A 14,137-nucleotide genomic window follows, 5' to 3' on the forward strand; every position below is an offset into this window, starting at 1 on the left:
TCAGATCACCTGCTGTGTGTCCAAATGGACTGACTGTCTGTTTTTATGTATTTCCACACAAGCACACATACGCGCGTGTCCGTCAAAACACGGGACGCATGCTGCAGCTGTGATGTCCAGAACTGGAGACATCTCAACAGCTGTGGACAGCCAGCCATGCCCCCTGTCCTGTCAGTGCACAGACCAAGATATCACTCTGTGATCAAATGAGAGATGCCTCGGCTGCTGGGGGGGCACAAACCACACGCACATGTGTTGTGGGGGGAGCCAACACTCTGGCATGCCACATGTGCAACTTCACAGTCTTGAGGCACTTAGACAAATTACACATCCAGCTCGACAGTGATTGTCTGCAGACTGTTGTCATGTTAATAGTATGAATGGCCACACATTTTCTAAGAGCCAAACGAGCGGTGTTAGATGTTCGTGTGTGTCACCTGGAATTTGGCCGAAACCTACCGCGAGAGGGATCAATGGGCTCGCACAGTGCACACTCTGTCTTTCAGCCGCTGGTGTGTGCAAATAGTTGTTTTTACACGTTTTGCACAGGATTCCTGCTTCCTGCGCTCTTTATGCGCAAATCGGCCAAATTCGCACTATGTGTGAAGGGACCCCTAGTCTTCTCCTGGAACCTCCCTTTTGTTTATTTTTGTTTCAAAAATTACATTTGAAATAATTTATTTATTTTATTTTATTTATTTATTTATTTATTTATTTTTTTGGTTATGTTTCATGAAGCCAGACTGTTCAGCTATTTCACAACAATTGTCTTTTGTCACATCTGATTTGTTTATTTGCAACAAAGTAGGAAAGGTGGGTGAACATCCTCTACATGTGACAATACAATCATTCTTGCCAGAAGTTGCACTTTGCCAAAAACAGGGAATGGAGAGGTAAATATTTACTGACAGCAAGGCGTGAGTGCAGAGTGAAGGCACACAACAGTTGGCATCAGTTGACATCTGGAAGAGAGACAGACTGCTAATGGGGAGATTATCCAGACCAGAGCTGCAGCTCAGGGGGAGCTGTCCACTACAGCTGCGAGACCCCTCAGGGAGTGAGGATGCTGATGACACTGAGAGAGACCTTCATGCGTGCAGAGAAAATTAAGGTGCATCTTTGTTTCCCATTCATTCATGTAAGACACATATGAAGGCTCAGAGCACATCCAAAGCAAAAGCGTAGTTCAGATTTCACATTTATGCCAGTCATGAAATATTCTGCATGAAGTGAATGAAGAAATGAGGATTAAAACAAAAACCATACTTCAGAAAATGATTCACCCATAACAGTCAAAATAGTGAGTGTAACAATTCATCATTTCGAAACATCTGAAACACTAAATTATACAACTGCTCTCAAAATATAACATTATAAAATACTTTGGACCAGTATACTATTGAGAAAAATCACTATTTACAAATGCTCAAAATAATTAGTGAACAAACTGCATCAGACAGTAATTTAATGTGAAAACATCTGAGGCTAAATGATGCAACTGTTCTCAAACAGTTGAAACAATTCAGAAACTAATTTGAAATGCTCAAAACACAATAAATGATTGCTTCACAAAACATATGCCATTTCATAATGATTGAAAATGAAGTGAAACAATTATATTAGAATAGTTTACCATCTTGAACTTTGTCAGCTAATACTGAGTGCCAGTTTGCACCTCACTGTCAAATATAACAGTGCTTGGGGCACGTTTGATTAAGATATAATGTAAAATATACATTAAATGGGGTTAAATTTAAATGACCACAAAATCTGTCATCTGGATCAAACTTTGTCAGTCGATATCCTACATACGAGGTCTGTTAGAAAAGAATCCAACCGTTTTATTTTTTGCAAAAACTATATGGATTTGAATCATGTGTGCTTGCATCAGCCAAGCTTGAACCTTCGTGCGCATGCGTGAGTTTTTTCACACCTGTCGGTTGCGTCATTCGCCTGTGAGCACGCCTTGTGGGAGGAGTGATCCAGCCTACTCGGCGGATTTTCATTGTCAGGAAATTGGCTGATCAACTGCCACTTTACTGCATCAAAATTTTTTCAGAAACTGTGAGAGACAGCCAGGTGGAAACCATTCGGAAAATTCAGATGGCTTTCGGTGAAGATCTTATGGGGATCACACAGATTAAGGAGCATTACAACCGGATTAAAGATGGCCCACAGCGGCGGATGGCACGCCGCTCTCCGAGCAGCGATCGACAGGCTGAAATGACCAGATCATTTCCAAACTGAACGCTGCGTTGATCCGGGACGTCGTCTGACTACCAGAGAAATGGCAAGAGAGCTGGACATAGCACTTTTTTCGGCACATTCCACTGTTACAGGAGTTTTTGTCATGGAAAGAGGAGCGGAGGAATTCGCCACGGAGCCGCTAATGGCGCAGGACAAAAGCACCTCCGTGTTGGTCTCACAGGACATGCCCTGACATGCCCAGCTCTTGCACCATTCGGAAGATTCAGATGGCTTTTGGTGGCTTTTCAGTTGTGTGACTATCCGAGAAATTGTGGATGAGCTGGACATGCCACAACATGTCCTGTGAGGCTTCATCACGGTGTTGCTTTTTGTTCTGCGCCATGCGCCTCCGTCCCGATGCGCGAATTCCTCCGCACGTCTTTTCATGCCGAAAAAGTGCTGATGTCCAACTCTTCTGCCATTTCTCTGGTAGTCAGACGACGTCCCGGATCAACAAAGCATTCACTTTGGAAATGAACGGCACATTCCACTGTTACAGGAGTTTTTTGTCATGAAACATAACCTAACCACATAACCTCCACCCAACTTAATTGCTGGAGGTAACAAGCATGAAATCACACAGATTTTATTTCCCCAGACCCAGAAAGGGTCATCACCTGTAGCCTGAAGACCTGTTCAGAGCGGCCTGCCAGATGGAGGTCTCCAAACCAGCTTGGAGTGCAGTGAGACACAGCAAACCTCACCAGGAAGCCATTTGGATGCAGAGCCACAGACAGAGGAAGGATGTGAATGTCGATGAGAATTCAAACGTCAGCAGTGCTATTTTGGACTCACATCAGGATGAGAGGCAGTTAAATAGACCCGAGAAGAGCCACGGGAGCTGACGGCTTTAACACGATTTCCACTGCTTCAGCCTTTATACTGTCATTTTATATGGTACATGCTTAAAGTAGGACTGCACAAAAATATGACTGGTGGTTCTGTGTCACTTATGAAATTGTTACACAATTCTGAAAAGAAAAAAAAAATGATTACAGACCATGATAGCAGGGAAGGTAGAGTAATTGGTGGCGTGAGTTTGTTAGTATAAATGTTGAGCAAATGAACTTTGCCGATTTTTGGCCCCAAAACATACCCAAATTCCTCATACACTCTACGAAATAAAACATTGAATTTAATTGAAAAAATTAAGGTAAATTTTTCCACATAACATTGTCAATTAAGTACAAAACAATGTTGTAGCTGAAATTAATTAAATCAAATGAAACATGATGACTTAAATCCCTAAAATTAACAATTGCAAGTATATTGAAAATAATAGTATTAATTACATTTAAAACCCCTGTGTTTCATTTCTGAGAATGTACGAGGTAATCAGGTCCGATTGTCTACAGCAGCAGTCTGTGTGTCCCACATTTTTCAGCAGAATAGAAGCTGCAATGAACGCAGTGCCATGTGGCTCACAATGGTACTGTTCATATGCAGTACCCACTTCCCTAGCACACAGTTACTGCACGCCATTGTGCACGATCACAAGCTACTCAGATCAATGAAATCACTCTGTCCCAAAACAGAAAACAACTTTCATTATATTTTAATTTCCGCCTGTAATTTTAACTTGGTGTCAAAGTGACTGTGCGGCCAAATCTACATTCAAGTAAAAACTATTTATTTCAAGATGCAGTCAATATTAAAACCAAAGCCATCTGATGTATATTAGCCCCTACCTGCACAGATTACAATCAGACTGTTCACACTTGTGGATCACGATGGGTCACAGCCTCATGATATTTTGGAACGTGTTTGATATTTCAAGAATAGTTGCATCATTCTGCAACATCACGATGAGCTCTGGTTGCAAACTATGACATGCTCTGATTGGGTATACAATTGTATTTGTATTTTGTGTTTTCACAAAATACCTTTTCTGTTTCTTGCGTGTGTCACATCTTAATATTTCCATTGCAAAAATAATGATCCTGCATATTTCAGTCTGTACTTTATCACCAAATTTGTGCATCTCAGAGGAGACACCTGATCCAAGTTGAAATCTCATCTGACTTCTATAATACTGATTGTATATACTGTACAAATATTTGGGCATCCACTTTAAGCCTATATTCTTAAGGTCTGGCTCAGGGATTGTGCAGTGTTTCTATGAATGGATGAGAGGTCACTTCATGTGAGTTCTGTTCTTTGCAAGAACTTATTGCTTTTTGCTCCCTCGTGGCAAGTGTCATTTTCATTCTATAAAGGCTTTTAAACCATTAACCAATTAATTGTTTGCACTGAACACACAAAATGTGCAGTTCTCCATCAACTGGAGTGTGATGTTGGTCAGGTATAGAGGCTCAGAGTTGAAATAGTAGAAACCTTCATGTCAGATCTAAATTCATGTCAGCCTGTTAGACGAAACCTTTGTTTTCTGGACGAGTCTGCACAGCAAGGGTTTGTCAGAATCAGAATGTTTGGGGAAAATAAAAGAAAGGGTGTGCAGACCCCTGAGGACAAGAATCACTGAGCCAACTGAGAGATTCAGCCCCATGACTGATAATGTGGTTTCAAGGTGGTCATTGTCTCATGTTTCTATGTTCATCCTTAAGCTGAAATCAATGCCCCGCAAGGTATTCTGGACTATTACAGCAGAGACACAGCTGTTTTTCTGACAGTTCGACTCAGCGAATAATGCTTTTTGTTTTTTGGCCAAAACAACGAAGCAAAACCTCAGTTTCATCTACTGTCTCCAGAGGAAATAGGCATCTATGACTGAATAACCCAAATGTCACTGTAAAGCCAGGGTAGGGAGGGAAATATACATTTCTGTAAAGGTAGCAATAAAACGCTAAAAACGTCTCTTACCTAATACCTGTATTGTAAACTTATTGCAATGCACTTCTGGATTATTAATGACAATGTGACTAAAGATGAGAAAGCAAATGCCAGTTTAACTTAAACTGTGGACTCGCAAGTCACAGATGGGGAACACATATTGTGCTATGCAGGATATTACCTCACAACACACCACCATGAGGCATGTGCATCAGCATGCTGTCCTCAAGTGGAAATACATAAAAACACATGTCACCTTTGCAACACGGCCAGCAGCGGGCATGTCAGTGAGCACCTTACCAGCCAGGCTGCCCCATGTGAAAATGTCCATCTGACCATGTGAACACTCTGCCGGGCGATCCGAATGTCACATCCACCACGTGAGTTATGGTCCACAAGACGAAGTGTCCTTCGGTGCACCACTTGCCGGACAGCTGAACATGCGGAGCCGTCTGATGTGGACACGATATCGGCGCACGGCTTCATTCATGTCAGTTCATTACTTTGTTTACATCCATGACCATGGGTCATGTACAGAGGGATGGGAGGATGATATTGTATTGTCCACTCTTTGTAACAGGAATTAAATATTAGAAAATGCTGTGTGTTTTTTTTTTAGAGTGAGAACAGATTCATGACCAGTAACATAATTGTGTTACATTTAAAAGGTACATTCATTGTTCCTATAATTTTCTGAGTCTGTGCTCTCACATTATTTTGTGCTTCTATATTTTCATTGGTTTATGTACATATATCCAACATCTAATTGCTCTGCTGTTGTGGGAGCAATATGGGGTGTCACAATTTCCACGTGCACGCACTGTGTTTGTGTATGCGCACACGAGTGTGCACGAACTGTCGCCACGGGATCATTCACGCCAGTCCGACTGTGTGTCCCTCAAGACAGCAGGTGGAATTTTTTGTGGATCACCAAATTGTTTTTTGTTTGTTTTTTCACTCTTTTTCAGCCAGTTACTGCTTCTTTCGTCCAACTTCAAATTATGTGTGAAGGGGCCTTAAAGTCTGTGCCATTATAGAAGACTGATTTTTTTTTATGCAGATCAGTGTGCCATTACATGCATCCAAGTACTGCAGTGCTTGACCAGCCAGCAAATGCCTCAAAGAAGACAAAATAATGACATGGCCCTTTTCATCTCCTGACTTAAGGCCAATTGAAAACTTCTGTGCACTTCTTAAATGTGAGATTTACACTTAGGGAAAACAATTCACCTTTTTCACCACCATTTGGGAGCCTGTGGATGCTGCAACATGAAAAATGGATCATCAACAGGTCAAAAAACTGACATTCAATAGATGGAAGGCTCATGGCAGTTATTGAAGAGCAGGGTGACTATATTGAGGACTGAATATTTTTGAAATGTCAGAAGCATTTGTGAATTTTGAGTTGTTGTACTCTAATAAGTAAAAATGAAGTGAAATGGGAAAATGTTAGTTTTTCTTTTAGTTACCTAATAGTTATGCATACATTTTCCTCTGGCTTTCTCAGGGGTACATGTACACAATTAAACTCACTTTTTTTTTTTGTTAAACATCCAGGTTTGACGGTTATTAACAATCTGGAATAACAGAGCACTGTATTAACAGCCAAATTTGGCCCCGGGAACACAAATTACCCCATAATTCTGCATACCGTGACAGTAACTTGCAGTAGCAAAAGTGTAGAGGTGTGTCAGCAAATTGTTTGAAAAAAAGTAATCTCCATTTTAAAAAAAAGAAAGTCTTTAAACATTACAACCAATTAAGCAGAAATTGCCCAAATCCAAATAAATTATTTGTTGCTTTTTATGCAGCCAAGTCTGGGGAGGCGGGGGGATCCATTGGCAGGTAGTCAGGCAGTTTCCTTCATATGTGTTTTAAATATTTAGCTGCAAATATCCAGTGTAGTTTTCAATTTCAATTTGTTTTCATTTATATAGCGCCAGATTACAACAAAGTTGCCTCAAGGCGCTTCACACAAGTAAGGTCTAACCTTACCAACCCCCAGAGCAAGCACACAGGCGACAGTGGTAAGGAAAAACTCCTTTTGATGATTTGAGGAACAAACCTCAAGCAGACAAGACTCAAAGGGGGGACCATGCTAGCGACACAATTAACAAAACGAATATACAGAACATTTTTCCAGTGCACAGGACAGGAGGGTTGCAGAAGTAGACACCACACCCATCTCTGGATGTTGCCGCACCTCAAACAGAGAGAATAAAACAGAATCAGGCATCGGAAAGACAACAAATACAGTATAAATTGTCAGCATTAAGCAACAATAAAAACAAAAGAAATACTAAGGTGATCGCTGGCCATTAGCCCTAAGCTAGTGACCAGCCCAGAATTTAGATGAAGTTGAGGCAGCTGCCCGCTCCGTTTCCTAATAAAATGAATTTAAAAGGGTAAACAGCATAGTAACGTACTATGTTAGTATGCTAGCCATATGAAATGGAAAATAAGTGTGTCTTAAATCTGGACTTGAAAGTCTGTCCATAATCTGACTGTTTTATTGATGCAGGGAAAGCAATCCACAGGAACAGGGGCACGATAAGAGAAAGCTCTGTGACTCACAGACTTCTTATTCCCCCTGGGGACAAAAAGGAGTCCTGCACTCTGAGAACGCAAAGCTCGGGTCGGTACGTAGGGTTTAAGTAGGTCAGCTAGGTAGGGAGCTGCCAGTCCGTGAACAATTTTATGGGTTAGTAGCAGAACCTTAAAATCTGATCTCACAGGGACAGGAAGCCAGTGAAGAGACGCCAAAATGGGTGTAATGTGCTCAAACTTTCTACTTCCTGTCAAAAGTCTGGCTGCAGCATTTTGAACCAGTTGGAGAGCCCTTATGCTGGACTGCGGTAAACCAGAAAATAGAACATTGCAGTATGGTTCTCCTGATAGAAGTAGAAAAAAAAAAAACTCAATTATGATCTACATTTTATTAAAAAAAGTGATTTATGACACAGTCTTTAGAAGTGTATTTGTCTTTTCACTGTAGTCAGTGTTACATAAAAGCATTAGATTAAATTAGATTAAATAGAACTTTATTCATCCCTTGGGAAGACTTTCTTGGGGAAACTGAGGTTCCATCAGCATTGTATAGCAACACACAGGTTAAGAAGCACACAGAGTATCAAAGGAAAAACCGTTTGCAAATATAAATACAGATACACAATATAAATGCAAATCACACTATATTACAATAGATTTGTTGTTGTGGCAATCTATTGGTGGAATGACTCTTGATTGATTTCTCAGACTGGATGGTGGACCCGTTTATGACTGAACAGGCCAAGTCTTGACATGCATTGTTTCTGACAGATGGTGTGGGTGTGCAGTGCAGTGTAGAAAATCTCCATCCAGGGTTGATCTAGAGTCAGTGTCTGCACGGGCTTGCTTAAAGTGGGCATATTATTACACACCAACAAACTTGTGGTCCTCGACAGATCTTTAGACTGGTCAGATGGCTGAGAAATCCCAGATGTTAGAGGTCTGAGGACCTGCTGGAGCCTTCATAGCCGCTGGGTTACAAGCCACCACTTCCTCCGCCTGATCTGCCACTGGGGACTTCTTGTTTGACCAGAGCCCCATTAACCATTCACCTTCATGGTTACTGTAACTGTCACGGGGCACACAAGATCCCCACCATATTTCACCCCAATAAACACTCCCCAACTTGATCCATTACTCAGGTGTCGCCATGTGCATGAGGGGCTGGATTTTGAGACCCACAATATATTATAACACTTGTAGAATTGCATTTCTAAAAGTATTATGATACATAATGAATCGGCACCCAAGTATCATGCTAAGTGTATCATTCCAGTGCTAACATTTATGTTTCCTGATTTTGTAATCCATGAATCCAAAGCCTGAATACAGATTTGTGAAGAAGTAGCTGTCAAAAGCTCTGCTGGATTGAAGGTGTTTGTGCAAAAACACATTTGCTCGACACACAGTATTTTGACTAATGGGCCTTTCACACTGAATACTTCAGGCCAATCCGTCAACGCTTCCCAATCCGTCAATGCTTCCCAATCCGTCGGATGCGTTTCCAACGCGTCTGACGCATCCGACGCATGACGTCTTGCTTCGCTTCGGAAGTGGCAAGGGGGCGGAGATTGCTACATCACACTCTGACTGTTTCCACAACCTGAAAAAAGTTCGCCTTCTTGAATTTGCGTCGCCTGAACCACAAAAAAGTTTTAAAAAAAACAGCAGTAGAATGATTGTCCCATCACCCTGCTGGGAGAAGCTTTTTTCAGCTACTTTTCGGAGTGACGCCGACCGAGGGAGGACTGACGACTTGGTGGGATATCGATCGAACCGTGACAGTGGGCCGACCCGCACGGAGAAGCCGGCCTTCAGGCATCATTCCTGGGCAGACTGTGGCAGGCAGCCGGGGTGATGGAGCAAACCCACTCAGTCCGAAATCTTCCACTTTTTGGATATATGCGAAGTCCCAGTTTGCTCAACGGAGGTTAGTTCTGCAGCTTTATCGAGGTGAGAATAAAATAAAAGTAAAACGTGACATTTCTGCACTGCTGTGAAGATTTATTGATCGGCTAATGTTTGCTTAGCTTTTTAGCACAGTTGATCTGAGTGAACGCTTTAATTTGTAAATGGTTCAGTCTTTCTTATTTTTACCAAATAAAACAACAGCTTTTTTCGGCGACCACAAATTTAAACTTTAAATAACTTTTTTGGGGGGGGGGGGGGGGGGGCATTTTTCGGGCGTTTTTTTTTTTTGTTGTTTTTTTCTGGGGGGGGGGGGGGGGTTTCGTTTTTATATATAAACTGTTTAGTGTTTCTTTCTATTTAAAGAAATATTTTTATTTTTCCCAATCAGGAACATTTGCTGTGCAGGCAACCTAACTTCCATTGCTGAGCTGAACACCACGAAGTCCAGTCAAAAGAAAACATCTCTGCTCTTCAAAATAGGACAAAAGTGTCTTCAGCAACACCACCAGAGTTCAAAGCTGCAGAAGAGACCTTCATCTGGTCCTGAGAATCCAGCAGAACATCACCTGCTTCTAAATAAAAGGCTCTTTCAACAGCAACTATTTTATTATTTTTTTAAAAAGCTGTTTCATTTTATATTTTAACAATAAATGAACGGATCATTAAAATGTCCATGATGTTGTGTGGGCCGCTGAAGAGGAGGTACTGCTGGCCCACCACCACAAGATGGCGCCCTGCTTGAAGTGCGGGCTTCAAGCACGAGAGGGCATCGGAGCGACCAGGAGTGACAGCTGTCACTCATCATCCGTACCAGCTGTCACTCATCCACTACTCATCACCACCACCATAAAGGCCGGACTGCAACTCCACCTCCCCGCCGAGAAATCAGCTACCATTCAGGTAATATTCTCTGCTGCACTTAACACTGACTAATAGTCTGAACTTCTTTGCAGCCGTTTTCCTGTGAGTGTTGCCTTATCTGTGGGATTGGCGTGATCAGCGACAGCTTCGCTTCACACCCCAACCAGATAAGTGGTTAGACAGGAGCTGCACGAGTGTGTGATTGGAGGTGGAGGTTTTCCCTCCTAACTGTATACAGACTGTGGGATTACTGAGTGTGCGAACTCACACTCATCAAGATTGTCTCTGTTATCTGCCAGCAGTACCGGGTCTGACTGCTGAAGACAGCGGCCACCTGGGGCGCAGGGCTTGGCGGCTCCAGTGTTCTTCAGCTCCGTTGGTGGTGGAAGCTGTGTGGGATCCGGCTCTTCTCTCGCCAGGCGTCTTCTATCGTCGAGCCTGCCCACACGTCACCTGGTGTATAATTGACAGTCCACCATATTGTTATTGTCTGTACGTCGTTGTGCGATTCACAACATTAAATTGTTACTTTTGGCTTATCCATTGTCCGTTCATTAATGCCCCCTGTTGTGGGTCCGTGTCACGACACTTTCACAACACATGAATCAAAGTCAAAAGACATTTGCACAGGTAGAAGCTCTCTACTTATTGCGCTCAATTTCATATTTTAGAAATGACTCTGTCCTGATAACAACATTAAAGGCAATTACATATTTTGGCGAAATCCCAAGTTGAAATGACTATATAAAAAAAAATTCACCATGAGGTTTATGTCACAGAAATCCTACATTACAATCACACTGCAGTCATTGTTAAATTATTTCCTGTTGCATTTATAATAAACATTTATGTGTATTTATTTACAGTGTCTGTTTTTCTGGTTGAAATGAGATATAAATAATCTACCAGACTTAAAAAAAATGTACAAATTTCCATGTTATTTTATTTGTCTAAAAATAAATGTCCGAGTTTCCTTATGTTAAACAAGAAATAATCTAATCTGAAATAACAGGTGGTTTTAATTTACAGATGAAAGGTTCCTAAAGAACCATTTATTGATTTATTTAGCTGTTTTAATTACAAGTGCTCTATTTTTTTTAACAGTAATCAGAAATTCTGAGGTAACAAACAACAACAAAAAACATTTCCAAGGATTTTTCTTCAGAAAACTGCTCTATAAATGAGCAGTTCTGTGACGCGTTAATGTTTTGTTCAGATCAGTGGTTTCTGCACCAATCCGTTTTGTAGAGATCAGTGGTTTCTACACCAATCCATTTTGTAGAGATCAGTTGTTTCTGCCACTAGTCTTCCATGTTTTGGCCCGACGCGTCATTCCTATTGGACAGCGTGAAGGTGTGTCACAGCTCACAGCGTCGAAAGTTGGATTGGACTGAACTTTGACTGCGTCAGCCTGCCGACAAGCGGCAATGCGCGCTCCCGTCAGAAGCATCGCTTTAGCTCGGCTTTTGACGCGACGCATCTGACGCATCTAAAAAGCAACGCGTCTCATTGAAAATAATGCTTTTTAGCCCGATTTTTGATGCATTTGACGCGTCTGATGTATTCAGTGTGTGAAAGGCCCATAACAGTGCAAATGCAAGCCAGCTGTTGCTGCACATATATTTAGGTGCACAGTTCAAAATGTGTCTCCTTGTAGAGGACTTTGTCCCTCCTGTAATCAATCATGGTCTGTTTCCACCAGTTTGTGATGACACTGCTGAAAATAGCAAAATGTAAGAATCACAGTCAGTCATTTTGTCTCAAGAGGCCATACTGCTGCAAAAGGCAGTCGTCCACACTGTCACCATTACAGCGTCACTGTGACTACAACAGTTCTGAAAATGCAGGTGCACTTTCGTTCTGGTTTTCACATATTTTAAAGCGCCAGAGTCAACATCTCATTACAAACAGAACATGAATTTACCTGAGTGTGTCCCTCCTCCACATGGAAGCTTTTAATCGCGGGCTGAGGTGAATCCAGAGTGATGGTGTCTCAATGTGATATGTGAGAGGAAAAACAAAAAGGCTGCTGAGGTGTCAGCACAGAGCCGCTTGCAGGCGAAACGTTAATGCGTCTTTTGCGCACTCTTGCACCATCATCACGTTTCTCATTTTCACCTTTCAACTCAGAGTGATCATTTTCTTGGTCTTCCTCAGTCAGTGTATTTTCTCTCATGTCTTTCCATTCAATCTAACAGATTGTTTTGAGTATACTGTCATCAGTAGTACACGTACTTCCTCATGTTGCTTTGCTGCAGCAAAAATGACTTCTTGTTCCATCAACCCAAGTGATCTGCCAACTCAGGTGAGTCATATGTTTATTGTTCATTTTGTGAGTTGAAAATAAATCCACAACTTTATTGTTTTGCAGTCACGAGTGCTTGCTTCACTGTGCTGTTCAGGAACTCTATGTAAAGCTAACTGAACAAAAAAAAACGAACAATCTGCAGTCCTGGTTAAAATTAATGTATCATCGCAGAACCATAAACAGGCCGCAGTGCGTGGCTGCTGCTCTCACAGCAAGGAGTAGTAGATTTTAAGGCACCTTGACACTTGTACGAATTTGATCCCTGCACTGCCGGGAAATTTGTCATGCCAATGCGTCCCCCTTTGTCCCGCTTGATGCCACATTTTGTCCCACTTGACGCCACGTTATATAAAATAATCATTTCATAGACAATGATGCAATTGCTCTCAGAACTTGGCTGATGAAACCATTCTCTCATCACTCCCAGAATTACAGAGAAATTATGTACAGCTGCAGGTTGTCTCATGCACATGTGTGATGGAGGATGCATTTGGAATGTTGTCTCAAAGGTAATTATTTAAAATATGTATATTGTATTTGTAAAACAGTTGCATTTTCATTCCTTCTTCTGAGTTTGATAATATATTTGTAAAGTTATGTTTAATATAGATGTAACATCTCGTCATAATCTAATTTCAGGTTCAGATGCCCTGCGCGCAGTGACACACAGTGATGCAGTGTTTTCAAATAGGTTTGCGCAATGTTCATGACTAGTTCATGACTAGTTCATACAAGTGCCACATAATTAATGCATGCCAGAAATTTTGAACATTTCAAAATTTTCTTTGCCCACTGGCACACAGCCAAGCACAATTCATGCACAGTTTATGAGGAGATTACTGATTGGCACACAAGATTATGTGTCAGTTCAGGGATCAAATTTATGCAAGTGTCAAGGTGCCTTTACCCTCAACCTCCCATTTAATTTGAACACGTGGTTCTGTCAGATAGGTGAAGGATTACCAATATATAGACCAGTGCTGTGTCCCAATTCAGGGTCTGCATACTTCTAAGGGCAGTGCCCCATGAACCTCTGCAGTTTCAGGCCTTCGGACACAGCAGAGGCAAGAATAAACCATCCTGAAATGAGATGGTCTAGCCCACGAAGCATTTTGCTATTGCGTCCTTTTAAATATTTTATATTTTTCCTGCCCCTGTCACCTATTGCCTGGCAACCTGGACTCCTGCATGTCACAAGCTAGTGTAATCAACAATCCATAGTTCAGTCATGACTTTTCAGCAATTAGACTTTAATTCTAAACATAGATACAATTTTACATATGCACCCCAAATGTGTAATGGGATTGGTTGGGCCATGAAGGATATATTTGTTGTATCTGCAATTTTCATGGGAAAGGCAGCTGCAGCTGCATAGGTCAGCCTCATTCCAAAAAGCATGCGAAATGGAAAAGCTGACAAATGTAGCCTGAGAAGGGTGCAGCCCCTGAACTGGGACACATGTACCTGCTAGTA

Source organism: Thalassophryne amazonica, chromosome 11, assembly GCF_902500255.1.
Source record: "Thalassophryne amazonica chromosome 11, fThaAma1.1, whole genome shotgun sequence".
NCBI classification, from domain to species: Eukaryota; Metazoa; Chordata; class Actinopteri; order Batrachoidiformes; family Batrachoididae; genus Thalassophryne; species Thalassophryne amazonica.